This window comes from Octopus bimaculoides, chromosome 16 (genome assembly GCF_001194135.2).
Source record: "Octopus bimaculoides isolate UCB-OBI-ISO-001 chromosome 16, ASM119413v2, whole genome shotgun sequence".
NCBI lineage: Eukaryota > Metazoa > Mollusca > Cephalopoda > Octopoda > Octopodidae > Octopus > Octopus bimaculoides.
In genome coordinates this window covers 53,653,732-53,671,707 of record NC_068996.1, presented here as the reverse complement: position 1 = coordinate 53,671,707, position 17,976 = coordinate 53,653,732, and positions in this window count along the sequence as shown.

Below are 17,976 nucleotides of genomic sequence, written 5' to 3'. Positions count from 1 at the left end.
GTGTGTGTGTGTGTGTGTGTGTGTGTGTGTGTGTGTGTGTGTGTGTGTGTGTGTGTGTGTGTGTGTGAGGTCAAGACTTTCGGCTGAGAATTTATGCGTCGTGGGTCATCTCGATCAGAACAAGCCTTAGGCTACACAACACAACGATAACTCAACCAGCACAACCAGTTACAGCAGCAGCACCGTTTACCGGAAACTGCAGGAGCGAAGGCGACCACAGCAGAAGTGACAAGAACACCCCTGTCCGTCATGTTGCAGTCGAAGCTGCAACATGGCCACCACCAACACGGTCAGCTCCAGTAACTGCAAGAGGGGTGACAACAGCATGACCACTATCACCAACGGCTATAATGACACTGCTAATGCTGTGAGCAACGACGAAAGAAGGCCTTAATACGATCACTCAACCTGCTAGAAATAGTAACCAAATCTCCATAATATCATACACTCTCATTTTAATGTAATTCTGCATTATCGATCAAGTGACGTAGTGGTCACGGTTGGAATACTTTTGATCATAGGTCTTCTGAATGTCAACAATAGTAGCAATAGAAGTAGAGGTAACTGTAGCTGAAGTGTCCCGATCAGCAAAAGCATTAAGGTTAACAGCAACACCAACGGAAGCTGAACAGCTTATGAGTCTCTAGAAAGCTCGTTTGGGACTCGCAATGGAATAATATCATTTTGAGCCACTTTGCTTTGAAGAGTGCACAAAGTGCGTGCCGTAGCAGAGAGTAGAACGCAGAAGCGCTGCCAAGAGATAATAGACAAGAATAGACAGGAACAATAAAATTAATTGCAACATTACTACCAATCAATGTACCAAGATCAGATAATAACAGCAAACCTACAAATTATAAGCAATCAACACAACTGCGTGGGGAGAGAATTGTTAAATATTGCTAGTGCATCTCCTACAACTATCTTGAAGTTGTACATTTCCTAAACGACAATAACGGTACCCACACCAATAATTATAAAAACGTCTACACATACATTTCTCTTCTTTCGATTACCACCATATCATAAAAAAAGATGAATTGGTGGAATGGAAAATTAGAAAGTCTAAGATAAGATGGCTAAAATTTTACTATGAACCCTAAAAGCAGAGAACATCTACACAGCGACCCGAACTACTAAAATCATCAGCCAAACCCGCCCTCACTACTTTTAGACGTAGTGAGAAGCCAGCATCTGTTTGTAAGATGAATATTTTGAGAAACATTCTGCTTGGCTCAGAACTAGAGACTGTGGTGTCTACCATTGCAGATGATTGTGATGATCTTAAGAACACTAAAAATGAAAATTAACTTTGGTACTTGGGACACAGGTTGTCGCTTCAGCAAGCTTGAATTCTTCTTCTGCTAGTTTCAGTCACTAAATGCAAAAACCACTTCCAAACATTTAGCCACATATGAAACAATCCAGCGCACTGCTACAGCATCTTAAAAACTTTTTCAATTCAACTCGGCCAAACATAAGGAACATACACATACAGAAATAGCAGCAACAACAATGACATCACTGGCTCCAAACACTCAACTCCATCACAAATAAATGTAGACAAACGATAGTCGTTGTATTCTGATGAAGTCCATATTGTACACACCTCCGTTGTGGTTAATACCAGAATCTACAAGTGTACAGAAATAGAGTAGGCTGTAGATAGGTTGCAATATACCCAGACTGTTACACTGTATACAGTTGATCAGTATGTGTGCAGTATAGTTCTCTAGATAGTGACATGGTATAACTAGAAAGATGAACCCGCAGTTTGTACCTTGTCGTTCGGACAACTACAAAGGCGAAACAACGAAAACAACAACATGAACGTAATCCATGAAACTGGTCTTTCTAATTGATTTGTACCAACTAAACTGGACGAATACAAATAGATTTATTTCCTTTGAAGATCCCTGAGAAACTGATGGATTTTTATCTCAACACCTTAACTAGTAATTATTGAACGCTATGGTGGAATTTCCACCGACCACATTGCCCAACTGGATTCGACTGTGAGATCCTGACGACACTTTGGGTGCTAGGCACCTCTGCCTTGGATCCAGGACTGCAGATCTGTCAATGAGAAGAGTTGCAGAAAAGCAAGTCCGACAAATGGCGACCATATCTGCTCACTGTCAAGGAAACGCTGGGGATGTCGCAGCTTCGGTGCATGGCGTCACATCATCAGCCACGACATGCCCAGTCCTTCACTCAGTGAATGTTGACAACAAACGGAGCGCCTGACCAGTAGAACGCATAAACTGCAGCAAGGAACGACGTTCTGGTGGTTATATTGCAGTTGCAACTGCATACTGTGACTGCTGTTTTGGTGATGGTGTCGTCAGAAGTAGGGGGTTTCGTCGTCTCTCTTACTTTACTGTGGGCAGAAAGGCTTGAGAAGGCTTATGTCACCACACAGGTGACACCTCGGCCTTCTGCCTTCAATGGCCACGTATCGTTTTGTGCCATTTGGTTGATTGACTGGATGCGGAATGGATTCCATGTTTAGGTGATCCTTTCAGATTAATAGCTCCATCTCTTGACCCAATGAAATCGGTATCTGCAATCTCTGGACTTACGTCGAAGAAGGCTATTACTACCAACCAGCAGATATTTATTTCTGAAGCACGTCGAATATCTTTATTTTCACTACCCTACAGCCAAAGTAGATTGGTATGACGACCAGTTCGTCTCTCTTTAGTATTATTGCGGAGTGATTCTTGACCTCATTCTCTATAGGAATTTCACTGTACCGTACTTCTTTCCCCTGGTGATGTGCTAGATTCCAGAATGTTGAGCGCAACATTTCGCCCAGACTCCGTACGCTTTTTAAAAAAATTCTTCCGATGATAACATAATTTCGTAACCTATATGGCGGATCGCGTCGGCGAATCCACCGATGCTAGGATTGCAAGTCGTCGTGTCTTTGCATTTTTGATGGCCTTAATGGGGCGATGGTGGTGGTGGCAGCGATAGAAGTGAAATGTGCAGGTGGGTTAAAAGGATGTCATTTTTGTTTTTCTGTCGTATGCTCTCATTTTAGTTGTTACTTCCGCGTTTTCATTCTCCATGTTCTCTCTGTTATTCTTTACATGTGCCTTGTTGTTGTTGTTGGCGGTGGTGGATGTGGTGGTGAATTGTTTTAAAGATGCGAAGGTAGCATCAAAACAGTTCTGCCAATCTCTGGACTCCATCCCTCGAATTGTTCTCGAAAAATTCGACGGCATGGTTTTCTGTTTATTTACTTTTTTAATGTGTAAATATACAAAATGCCACAGAAGTATCGCCCCGCAGGGGGAAAAATTTCACTAAACTAACAACCCTCAGAGAATGCTGTTTGGCTTAAAAGTAAAATTGCACTACAAAAACCCAATAACTTTCTTCAAAACAACAAAATTAAATAATGAATTTTTTTTTATTTATTAATTTTTTTTAATACATATTTTACCTGTGAATTTGCGTGTGATCTTTATGGTTTGACAGCCAGCATTTTTTTATGTAGTGTTTTTGGTACCGAAACACTTTCAAACTTCGAATACTTGTATATTTTGTGTTATAGAACAGATAAAAAATTTTGTATTCGAAGTTATTTCATGTAAAAAATTGTCGTATTTCGGTAATTTCAACCAATCACTGACGTCTATTGAGGTGAAAACAATTGCGCCGTGGAATGTAAACAACGGTGTTACGGGATTTTTTCCCTTGAATAAAATTAGTGCCGTTGTTTGTCAACAACAACTATCAGTGACATATATTTCGTTTGTTACTGTTATTTATGACATCGTTCGTGCGTTTGTACTGGTTTTAGCTTTAGGGTTTTAGGGTTAGGGTTCGGGTTTTAGAGTTAGGGTTAGTTTTAGGATTACGGTTAGGGTTATGATTATTTTTGCCATAACCTTAACCCTAACCCTATAACTCATAACCATAATCCTAACCATAACCTCAACCCTAACCCTAACCCTAACCCTAAAACCCTAAACCCTTACTAGGGAATAATGATATATACATGGAATAACACACTTGACACCGAACAGCACTAACTGTATTCAGCTGAATAGGCGTCAGTGATTGGTTGAAATTACAGAAATACGACAACTTTAACATGAAATAACTTATTAAGAAGTAATTTTTGTTAAGATGGCTAAGAGAAAAAGATGTTTTATACGACACATTCTACCAGTATCCCAAGTGTTTCGTTAAGAAAACAAGTGTTGGCCGTCAAACCATAAAGATCCTTTGCGTGTGTAAACTGGGAATGCATACAATGAGTTTCTCTGCCCTAGGTGTACGGAAAACACTCGGTGAGAAATGGAAGAAAATTTGAAGAAAGAAAAAAAAATAACCTAATAATAATAATAATAATAATAATAATAATAATAATAATGATGATGATGATGATGATGATGATGATGATGATGATAATAATAATGATGATGATGATGATAATAATAATGGTGATGGTGAAAATGATGATGAGGATGATTTCTTGAGTAAATAAATAAATAAATTGGGGTTAAGGATGTGTTGCTGCAGCTGCTGCTGCTGCTACTACTACAACTATTACTACTAAAATTGCTGCTGCTGCAACCGTTCTTTTTATACTTCTACTACTCCAACCCCCTTATATAGTTTGTGTCAACACTTCTCTCTGTTGTCTATATTCTGTGATCAAAGACTGATACAATCTCTTCTTTGAAGTCATTAATTCCTGGTTATGCTAAACTATAAATACCAAAAACGTGTCCACTAAGAGAAAGAAGAAAGCCAAATTTACTGACCACCTATAAATGCGCTAGTGATGACCACTAAAATGACTGACCAATAGAAATGAAAGAGAGAAAAATATATATACCTAAAATCTTAATTCTCATTTCGAACTAGTTGCGGTGAAACTGCGTCACTGACCAGGTTGCAGTTAATGTGGGGGAAAATTTTGACACCAATTAATGTATGAGAGGAATTGACAATTCTTGTGCATTTTCGAGTGTCAAATATGTGTCTTTCATGCTATAATTGATTTGGTTTAAAACCCATGGTCTCAGATGGAACCACTTGCCAGGCAAGTGCTTCTCAGACATACAGAAACAGAGACAAAGAGGGGACACACAGACATGCATACCCTCACGCATACATTCATGTAGTAGTAGTAGTAGTAGTAGTAGTAGTAGAAGACACATTGTTAGCTTGAAGTTAGGAGTTATAGAATTCATAGTTTAGAGCCTTTCCGAAATTCAGAGCTTTCTATTTCTAGTTAATAATAGTTACTATAAAATATTCTTTACCAAATTATCTATAATCATTTGGCACTTTTAGTGCACTTAATCTAATTGTTTTCTATTAAGCTCCAGTAATAGTAACTTTCTTCAACATTAAGCATGATTTTCTCATTATTCCAACCCCACTTTTATGTCTGTCTTTGTCAAAGAATATTTTATTTCTACATATTTTATTTGTATATATTACATGTGATTATGATTGTTCCTTCCATCTTTTCATTGGCATCTCTTTGGTTTCGTTGCTCGGGTCATAAATTTTGTTTAAGTATTTCTTACTTAAGTTTTCCTTTACACTTCTTGGGGTGTGTTTTACTTGTTACATTGTATTTTCTTTCATGGATCAAATGTTTTTATGAGACTTGTACCCTACTTTCTCTCTCCACTTTGACACACTATGATAACCCTTAGCAATTTTGGGTGTTGTCATCACTTTTTTTATTACTCTCGCGTCGGCATTCTGTGAAATTGTGCTTGAACTTCTAAATTTGAGGGCATAATCTTTAACACTTGTTGATTTATCAGTCACTATAATCGTATTAGTTTTAATACAAGTTACGTTTTTAGGGTAACTTAAGATCGATTTAATCAATTGCGTTCTTCTTCTAAAACGGCGTAGCTTTGTGTCATTGTAAGAAAAAGTCTTATTATCCTTATTACCATAATAAGGTTCACATATTTCTTTCCAGTTTCCTGTTAAGTGTACTAAATATTCTGAATTATTCTGAATTCAGTATCATACAACTGCTTGCTACAAATCAGTCGTTATTTCTGGAGTTTGTCTCTTGCCCATCGCTATAATAATATTCCAAGATTTTGGTATTTCATACGGAAGTTTGACCTTACTGTTAGCGCTGAGTTGAATAGTTATTTCAAATTTTAGTACCGTTCTATCAACTTCACTCATGTCATTATATGTCGCCGCTTTTCCCCGTTTTCTCTGTAGATATACATGAAAGAGATGCATTTTTAAAGTGAACCACTACCAAATATTTATAAGAACAACGAGTAGGAAGGTTAACCGAACAAGGGATTTCCACTCATATCGTCTTTTAAACTTATTTCTAGGAGTTGTCCGCTTGTATAACCTTCAAAATTTCCGTTTTTTATCGTATACTAAACTTATTTATTCGAATAGCCAACATGTAACCCAACTTTATACTGTACTGCTTCTGATTTTCACACATTTTAGAGGCAAAATTTTGGAGGGTTTTTCGTTTCGTTTCATTTAACTTTTCAGTTTTTTACTTAGATGTTTGTCTGACTGAAATAGTCCACAATAATTATCAATGTGTCAACTTTTGCTTTTGCTAGATATTCTCTAACACTAGTTTTGACTTTTCTGGAAATATATGTCTTCCGTAACAAGTATCTAAAATTCCAAACAAAAGACTCAAGCGTGGTTGTATGATTGAAAAGCTTGCATCCCAACCATGTGGTCTTGGTTTCAATCTCACTGGGCGGCACCAAGGGGAAGTATCTTCTACCGCAGCTCTAGGTTGACCAAAGTCTTGTGAGTGAATTTGGTAGACGAAAACTGAATGTTGTGGTGTATTTGTGTGTGTTAGTTTGTACGTATGTATGTATGTATGTATGTATGTATGTATGTATGTATGTATGTATGTACGTACGTACGTACGTACGTATGTATGTATGTATGTATGTATGTGTGTATGTATGTCGTTATTCAGGTTTATTTCAAGTTTTTTTGCCAATAGAGAAAGAACCAGTTTTATGTATCCATCATTGTATCTATCCTTCATTGGAATTTCAACATCAACAACAGGGTATTTTTGTTTGTATGTACTTATGTATGTATGTATGTATGTATGTATGTAGGTAGGTATGTATGTATGCATGTATATATGTATGTGCAGGTTTGTATGTTTTATGTATGTATTCTCATGCATATAGCTGCGTATCTAGACATGCTCCTATATACTTAAATGATAAACTTCTGGAAAGTTTTACAGATTTCTAAATTCCAGTGATGGACTGGATCTGTAGTCTTCGAATGAGCTTTCTCTTTCTGGTTTTGAGAAGCCTAATTTCTCAGGATTGGTATCTAGGTAGCGTGTTACATTTTCCAGATAATTACAGGTATAAATGATTACAGATATAAACCTGAACTTGTAATCTGGATAGAGTAACTGCAAATTTCTCAATAGTTCAGCATGGGTATTCTCTTTTTCGCTTATCTTCAGCTTTATGTTAACATCCGCTGGGCAGCTAATTTCCACAACTGTGCAGTTTTTCTTCTCTATCTCGAATCATTATATCAGGTCTGTTGTGTTTACATCTTATTGAGGCTTTCACTGGGACACTCCACCAGTATTCCTTTTTATTATGACTGGCTATGGCTTCTACCATATGGTGGGTTATTTCTTTCTCCTCGGGTTTATCCTTCCGGCGGGTTTCATTACAGAGTGTTCTAGCTATAACATCATGTCTCATCGATAGATAATACCGTGATGACATTTTCAGACAACTGCTCATGATGTGGATGATCACATTTTACTGCTTCTCCTGCATTTCTGTTACTTTTTTACATCATGTATTTGGTTGTTATTTCCTATTCCTGGATTGCAAACGCTTACCCTTCAAAGTGGGAGGTAGTAATCCGGTTGTTGGTATATGATAGACTGCTTTGCATGTATATGTATGTATGAATGTATGTATGTATATGTATGTGTGTGTGCGTATGTACGTACGTATGTATATATGTATGTGTTTTTTATGTTTGTGTCGACTTTGTGCCCCACCGCCGCTTGATAACCGGTGTTTGTTTATGCCCCGTAACTTAGTGGTTCAGCAAACGAGAACAACAGAATAAGTACCAGCCTTCTTTTTAAAAACAAAACATAAATACTGCAGCTGATTTGTTGGACTGAACACTTCAAGATTGTGCCCCTGTATAGCCGCAGTCTAATAACTGAAACAAGTAAATAAATATAAAAGATAATATCTTTTTTTATATACAACCATTTTTTTTCAACTAACCCTCTTCACTTTGCTCAATTTACGACTAAACCTAGCAAGGGGTTGTTTCTTTTAATATAATTATTCCCGGCAAGCATTTTACAACCAAACAATTTTTTCTACCTTTTCTTGTGTAACTTGCATTAGCGAGTTGTCTCTTTCACCAATAATTCCGAAGTCATGAAATGTTATTATTAGTAATAGATAAAAAGCAAAGTCGAGAAATAACGACTGATTTGTAAAAAGCAGTTGCATGATATCAAATTCAGAACAGTAGTCAATGATCAAATCCCTAATTGTCTTCAGCAATGTTGCTTTATTTTTATTGTGTGGACTACATGTTAATGTTTGAGTAGGATTTTGTGGAATCAGACTCACAGGCTTAAATTTGTTCGAATCTATGTTTTCAACTGTAAGAGGTCTCCCTTAATTAGAATTGTCATATTGTTTTACTACCACCTGCTCGTCGTACCTTGGCCCTGTTCTCATCTGACCAGACTGGAACATTTGGTCTTTTGCTTCTTGTTAGAAGTTCATCTCCTGCCAGAACCCTCAGCGCTCAGTGCAAAGGACTTAATACGCCATGGCTGATGACGCGCAGATAATCTTTCAGTATGCTTTACAGTTTCTATTTTTCTTTTTTTTTTTTTTTTTTTTTTTTTTTTTTTTTTTTTTTTTTTTTTTTTTTGTTTCTTTGTTCTTTTGTCTGTTTTGATTTTTTTTCTCTCTCGCCGTTTCTCTTGCTTTGCCTTTTACCGCCAGAAAAATATTCAAACCATATCTTTTAAGGTAAGAAATTTTGAACTGTCTTTAATTTCGAGATGATGTGACTAAGAATACATAGTTATGCACGTCTGTTTCGTGAGAGACGTTTGTTCAAGCTCATCTTTTGACAGAGCTACAATTCTAAACCAGGCGTAAACGTCTAGCATACAGAGTGCTGTCAAATATTCATAACTTCTAAATAAGATTATGCAGATAACGGACCTTTTATCTGCCTACTCTACGGGAAATTAACGAAGTGAGACGATGGACGTTGATAAAGATGTACTGAATAATTTTTTTGGAAATAAGAGTTTATAGACAATATATAGTTTATAGACCTGTACTACGGGACGTGTCACTGGTTCATAATAAAATCTATCCTCGTGGTATATTCGTCAGCCGGAAAAGTACCCGAATTGTGCAGGTAATGCTGAAACAAGCAACGACAAGAGCATCAACACCAAAAAGCTAAACACAATATCAACGATAACAAAAACAACAGTAAAGAAAAAGAATTACCCCTCCATGAAAGCTCTAATCTTCGAGCTTTTTTTTAGACTTGCGAGGGAAAAAATGTAAGACTTGACTTAATTTAGAAGAGGTAAAAAATAGGACCATAAGAAAGCTGATTTCCTACAGCGCAAGAATATTACATCACACATCAGCAAAGTTTTTATTTCAAGGTGAGACGGAAAAATATTCCACCTTTCTTAGTATCATAAAGGAATGTTTACCAATCCCTATTAAAAACGATGTCGTCTCCGCAAAAAAGGAACGGGCCACAGTAATGAGATTTTAGAAGATTTTGAAGAGAAGCCTGATGAGAATGAGGGGAATTTTCAAATTTTTATTGTATTTGAAAATTATTTAAAACATAAAATCACTGATGAATTTAATACTGCAGTATCCCATGTCAAGTGTTTTGTATGGTATCACAAAAGTCAAATTATTTCAATAAAGAAAACGTTGACCATTTGAGGGATTTCTGAACTCACGTAGAATAACAGCTCAAAGTGAGCCAATTGCTACCATCAATACTCACATATAAAACAAAGACAAAAACTGACTACAACAACAATCAGTTAATGAAGAAAAATAAAACAAAAACAGCAACTTGTAATCCTTCACTTCCTACAAAATTTTCGAAGGAGTGTTCTCTTGAAGCAACCGACAATAACATCATAATCAAGGATGTTAACAGTTTTACAAATTAACATTATGTCTTTATTCTTTTCGGATCCACTTCTGGTGGAGGATTGTAAACTTGTTAGAAAAACCAAAGTCGACCGATCCTTAAAACACAAAAATCGGCAGATTAGAGAAGGATGATGATGAGATGACAGGCTTAACGACAGAAAAACAAAAATAATAATAATAATAATAATAATAATAATAATAATAATAATAATAATAATAATAATAATAATAATAATAATAATAATAATAGCATACGTATAGTGTTGCTTGTAACAAGAAGTTGATGGAAAAGAAAACTAATAAATGATGATGAGAATAAGGAATATAGAGACACTCCTCCATTGGGCGGAAATAGAGGAAAAACTACTACTGAATATATAACAGAGCATAGGATGTCTCGGCTTGAGACCATTCTGTCTCAGATACTCAGCAATATTAAGTAGGGAGTAGATCAAGATTGAACTCTTGATAACCGGTATGTTATCAGATTTTCACAACGCCCTACCGACTGAATAATACTGTCGGTAGAATATCAACTTTCGCATTACCAGAAAGGATTTATGAAAGTCTTGAATGAAAAATTTGCCATACGATCATTTTCAGTATCGATGACAAACGTGATGCAGATTTTTTGAAGAATTTTCAAAATGAGTTTTAAACATAAATACCAAAAATGTTTGCTTTCTGTTAGCGATAATTTTGAACTTCGGTAGGTTGTACTGTTATATTGTTACACTGTTTTAGAAGTGCATGTCAAAGCCCATGATTGTTTGCTCGCAGATTTATGAACAATTGTTACTGTGACGTCTGAGTTATGGCTCCATTGGGAAACGTCGTTTAGCAGTATTTAAAAAAAAAAAAGCGGATCATTAGTTTCAGCCTTGTGATATTACAAAAGAGGGACGAGGTTAAAAATTTGAAGGCACTTTTATAAATTTCAAATCATGTCTTCATTGCTTTCTTTTTTCTTTTTCTTTTTTTTTTCTTTTAACCCCGTTAATTGACGTGTAAATGGAGAAAGATAAATTCTGTAAATTTTGATTTCCAGTAAATGTCTAGACAGACCAACGTGACAGACGAATTTCTTTTCTTTCAAGTTTCTTTTATTTACTTACTGTAGGAAACGGGAACTTGCTTTCGTATTGAAGGAAATCAAATTTCATGGAGTATTCTGAGTTTCATTGTGGTCATCTCCCTTTATGGTAAATTGGCGGTATTTGTTGCGGATCATTTGACTTCCATCATTCCCAAGGTCGATAAGATATAGAGTTTGAACAAAATACCTTATAGTATCTAATCTTGTAAACACTACATTATTCTGTGAAATCGATTTCCAATATCGTTTATTTAACTTTCCTCATTAAGTGATCGTTAATCCGAATATACAAAATGAATCTCATTGCAACAAAGTTAGTAATAACGGATATCAAAAGTTTTTTTCATCAGATATATTTCTATGGCGTTCCTAGAGTACGTACAGTTTCCTCTATGCAATATTAGTGGAGTCCTCAGAAATGTTATTTCCTATATGCCATATATGTTTGTAAATCCAAAAGGTTTGATTATGTTTGTCCCGTATGTTCATTTAATTATTTCCAGGATATCTATAATTATAAGGATTCATTGTTTCCACGCTTCTCGTTTTTGTTGTCTCTATTGTCTGATCTTTATATTTGAACAATTATTCCATTCCTTTTAGAAATACATTTCAGTTAAGTGTAACTTCTTCTCCTGGTGGCTCTTTGCAATAATATCTGATCGACTTATTTTGTTATTTCTCTTTCTTGCTTTGTCTGTGAAAAGTGACAGAGACAAAGAAATAGAGAAAGAGTGAGTGAGTGTGAGTGAGTGTGAGTGAGTGAGTGAGTGAGTGAGTGAGTGTGAGTGAGTGAGTGAGTGAGTGAATGAGAAAGCGATAGAAAAAGAGAGAGATTGGCATAGCCCCGTAACTTGGCGGTTCGGCAAAGTAATCGATAAATTAAGTATCCGGCTAAAAAAAGTAAAAGATAAAAATAAAAGATACCCTAAAGTATGGTTTCTTTGTCGTTCAGGAAAGTTTTTCGAGATTTTATCCCCCAATATAAGCAAGCCTGTATCCGAATCTTGATTGCTATAGTTGCAGCCTTTCAGTTGTTATGATATTTCGCCTTCTACATATGCCTGTCGTATTCGATAAGCTTTCAGGATTTCGAACCGAACCTTTTATTAAATCCACGGATTCAGTTCGTTCTCATTCCAATGTCCTTAGCAGGGATAATCTCTTGTTAGTTAATCTCCTATTTGTTATGTCTTTTGCTGTTCTCGCTTCAATTAAATCTTAAGAGATCGTTTGACTGACCCAGGGATTGAATCCATGTCAACTAACTAAACCACTACACTTAACATTTTATTAATGCATATATTCATTATCTCATAATCCATTAGGGATAATTAGGAGTGAAAATTAGAAGCGTTAATTCTAAACTTTTTGACGGTCTTTCTTTTTATGATTATAAGCTCCCAAACTATGTTCATCTCTTTGTTAGGACTACTGAAGAGGTTATCGAAATCCAGCTTACGTGCTGGTTCGATAGAATTAGATAATCCAGAGGTCCGACGAAATAACCTCCCAAGGATATAAATTTGGCGATGAAATAACAACAAACCTGGCCTGCACAGGCTTGATAAAAACGGGCAGGGAGAAACGTGGATATCGTCAGGATAAACAAAATAATAAATGCAACAACCAAGTATTTATTGTAGGAAGTAGATATTCCCTCGGGAATGTCAGAACGGAAACAAGCAGCGTAGAAGACAAACATCAGTTTTTTAATGAAATAAATAATAAAAGACAATTACCCTGTAAGTTTCACAAAATTCTGGTAGCTATTAGTCTAACGGAGATTCATAAATAATATTTATTGTTAACAATTTTGTCGTGAAACTGGTCTGCAACAGACAGCATAGTCTCTTGCTATGTGCCAGCCCCGATGGGGCTGCCATATCTTTGATGAGCAATTACTCTCGTGAAGAATAACCGAATTTTCATTTAAAAAGAAATCTGTGGCTGAAATAATAATGTTTTTGCTTGAGGAAGAGGAGGGTGAAGTTAAGAAGTGGTGATGAGAGAGGGAGTATTTTTTGGCAATTGCACTGACAGAATAAAACGGTTTCTATATTACTTATCACTGCTGCAGCCATAGCAAAGGCATTAGAACCACAACCAAAGCTATTGCACCGTACCAAGTATACACGAAAATAAGCACAGCCATTTGTGACAAAAATACCAACAACAAAAACAGCAGCAGTAGCAACAACTACAAGAACGACGACGACGATGAAGCCACAACTAAAAAGGACTTGTTTTGCTAACCAATTATTTAATGAACATACCGTTCACTTGCGAGCTGAAAAGATACAGTACCAAAAGTAAGACACAATACAAAAAAAATGAAACAAAGACGCCTTGGAATAATGACATTTTCAGCTGTTTTGTATTTCGTTCTTTTACTATCCCCAATATATTGGGCCCTTATAGCCATTAAAGAAGTCGTCAGCGTTGTCATCTTTAGTTAGATACTGACCTGAACGGACATTTTCATCGAAGTTCCATAATATAGGTGCATTATTTTAAAATTTCAACTATTCAGAATATGTTGTGACAAATTGTTTGTAAATTGCTTGTGAGACTGAAAAAATTGAATTTCTCTGTATCTCTTCTAACTGAAAAGAATATAATCTCTTGAATTTGAAGGTTAGGAAATAGAACTGATATTTTGAGCAATTGCGACGGTGTCATTGCTGCGAGTTGCTGCTCTGCATTCGACGATTGTGTGGGAACTAATTATGACGATGTAAAGGAAAACGATAATAACTCGCATACAATCTAGAACACCGACAACAAAGCAGCAAGAAAATTATCTCCTTTACCAAGACACAATTTTACTTGCATTCAAACAGTATCAAATACACAACCCATTGCAAATATCAAGTTTTCTAGATGTAAAACAAATTACAATAATGTCGAAAAATACCCGAAAATGTGAAATGGAGGCATTTAGTTCGCCAAAAGGGTTCAGAAAACGGATCGATAAAGATTATTTCCACAGTGATGAGCTTGCTACAAGTATTCTACTGTCCTTTATGACTTCGAGCACATTATTTTAGAACGGAGAGGTTGTTACTGTTTAAAGGTACTAATCCAGAATGATTGACCAATGGATAGTGGTGGCTTTAGTGGGAAATAACAGCGGAAGTGTATTCTTTAAAACTTCCTCCCAAGATAGCTGGTTGAAGAAAAATAGAATTCCTATTCTCTTCTATATAAAGGACCGGGATATTTTTTTTTAATAATTTTAGGAAAATGGTCAAATGTATTAATGAGCGTTCCGTTCCAAGCAGAACACAGGAGAATTGTGTAGTAAATGTGAACGACATCACCATCATACCGTTGAACGTCTCGGAATTAGTGTTTTGAGCACTAATACAGAAGAATATGGAGACATTGGGCAGAACAATTTCGGTAGTTTTGGAAACTTACTGGAATTGCTGGCCAGTATCTGCCATCAATTCGTTCATGGAAGTATTGGTCGTGTACAGGCATGTTTTTATGATTGTTTCCCACCATCATCTTATGTACTATCAATACATTATTATTTGCTACTTTCTTAGGTTTAAATATTTTTAGTTCGAACTGAAATCTAATTGTCGATTGAATTTTGTTGATGCGATGCTTATCGATTTATTGTATGATCATAGCAACATCGATAACTGTCTTCTAAAACTGCTGACATTCATTAGTCCTCTATAATCTCTTCTTGAATGTCAGACATATTTTGGTAATAATATATTTTTAGAATATTTCTACTGTTACGGTTTGTATAGATGTCTGTTGCTTCCAGATGAAAATTACAGAACCATATGTAATGGCTGTTTCTGCAAATATGCTAATGAGACAGATGGTATTTTCTTATTTTCATGAATTAAAAAAAAAAACGACTGTCAAAAACATTCGTTTCTTATTCTCATTACACTCAAAATATTTATCTTTCATCCTCATTCACACAGCTTTCACATATGCAATTTTACTTTCATTTATGCCCAAGTTGTAACAGAAAGTAGAATCTTCAAGTTCCTTTATTATCTCCCTTTCACAAAGTCATGGATCCTGTGTCTGATTCTAGTGTTAGCTTCTTAAATTTTTCAGTCCGAAAATTTTCAAATTGGGAAACACATGCAGCATATAATTTCAGATTGTTCATGAAGAGGAGATGGTGATTGCACCTTTCCTCCCTCTTCAGGATTGAATGAAATGATGACCATACATACTAAAAATATCCCATTGGTTATTCTGTGAAACTGGATTTTATAATGCCGTTGTTAGGGACCCCATATTTATTGTTCATTATGACGCTATCGGATTTGTAAATTTCCACCATTTTAATAAATCAGTCATGTAAGACTTAATCTAAGTCTTTGTAATCAATCCAGGTACAAAACAGTAGGGTTAACAAGTTCACAGCGCCTTGAGAAATTGCTTTTTTGCCATCGCTTGAGTTAATCGAAGTCTTTTGAGTGGAATTTAGTTGGAGAAAGTTTGTTAGAATGACTATTCCAAATCATATTTCTCGGTTTAATAACACTCTGTATCCTTAAGGTGTTTTAAGCAGAGTTGGACTCGACTCAAAACAATCCTGCCAACAGTTTACAGAGGCTATGAAAGGAGTTTTGGACGCTTCTCCTCTATCTCTGAACTAGGCCACTGAAAATAAATTTTGCATCATCTAATAGCATCTTGTTAATTTAAAGTGTTAATTAGAAGTGTACCACGACACCTTGATATAATCTCCTACTCTGCACGAATTAAATTGTTGTTATATTGCTTTGTAAAAGTTCAATTATCCTATTGATCAATACTTTGCAAAGAAATTTATAAATTACATGTAGGCAAGTGATGGAGTGGTGGTTAGATGGGTCCTCCTTTCTTGGGGGTCGGTGTTACCCTACTCGTGACTAGCCATCTTGATATTTAATCTAAATTGTTTCAGAATGTAGTCAAAATGAACATTGCTCGACAATGCAATACGTCAAAGGACAACACATAATTTAAGATGTTTTCAATTCCGGGATTTACCGAAGCCGTTAAAGACAGCTCTTATGTCACGTACTTTGTAGAAATTGTTCTTCATTTTCTATTCCTGGCACATTTACTTCTAATTAACCATTATTTGTGTTTTATCTAGCTTTGCTTTCCAAAATAGGTTTCTAGAATGTCTTTAGTTTTCTTTAGTATCATATTTAGTTATCTTTTACCGGTATAAAATATTAGAAAAAAATATTTTTAAAAGTGTGCTTTTGATAGAACAATTTTCCTTCTTCAATCCGCCATCATTTTTAATCTACAATTTTAAGATAGATACTTTTATTTCCCATGACGTGTTTGTTGATAATTTATACTTATCAACCACACTTAACATCCTCTTGTTGTCTCTTATTCAGTTGTTCTTTGAATTTTCCGAATTTTTCTGGAGAATTTATCTTGTATCAGCTGCTTTATCCTGATTTGCTATGCATAACGTCTAGTCTGCTTTCATTTAACCAACGGATAGTTTATTTTGTGATGGTGGCTCCTATCTTTTGTAACAATAGTTTACTTGTTTTCGGCTCACACGAGATAACAAGCCTGTCGAAAGAGTAAATATACTGAATTTTTGTACATCGCTTTACGGAATCATTTAATCGACTTTGGTATTTAAGATCAGGATTTTCAAAAAACTCTCTTAATCATAATAATTAGGTTACTCTGGTCCAGATAAATTCATGTAGTTGTGAATATTCGACTCCGCCGGTCACGAATGACCATGGGTGCACCTAAGAGGTTCCCCTACGGGGTACAAGCCTCACCGACGAATGCACAACCTAGGGTTGTTTATGGAAGACCAGCAGTTGCTCATGCATACCAGCCTCCCTCCTCAACACCACCGATGTTATCCAAGGGAAAGGCAAAGGGGCCGATACAGTTTGGCACCAGTGACGTCGCAACTCATTTCTACAGATGAGTGAGCTGGAGCAACGTGAAATAAAGTGTCTTGCTCAAGAACACAACACGCAGCCCGGTCTGGGAATTGAACTCACAACTTCACGATCATAATCTCGATGCTCTAACCACTGAACCATGCGCCTTCACGCATGTGTAGCTGTGAATAAGGACAAGAATTTTCATTAACGCTTTTGATTTTTCCCCCTCATGTGGTATAATTTCACTTGCAATGGCTCTCTGCATTACATACATTAGCCCATCCTTAACTATATTTTATTTATGCAGAAGGCATCATTTTTAATGTCATCTTTATATAATAATAGACGCTATAAATGTTTGTTAGTCGAGTCATTTTCACGGCAAGAGAGAGAGAGATACGGAGAAGTTAGTCAATAAAGGAACATTGAAATTGAAAGGCAAAAGTAGGGGTGGTAAAGGGGATAAAAGTTACTTAGTCGATGGACCTCAAATACATAACGCATGCTTACACACCCACACACATAGAAGCGTATCTACAGAAGTAGTGGGCCTACATAGCCATACACACACACACACACACACACACACACACACACATACACACACACACACACACACACAAACACGCATACACACACACATTTACAAATGTACACACAAGTAATCACGAATTTAAAATGGTGTATAGTAGACATATGTGTGTATGTATGTATGTATGTATGTATGTACGTGTATATATATATATATATATATATATATATA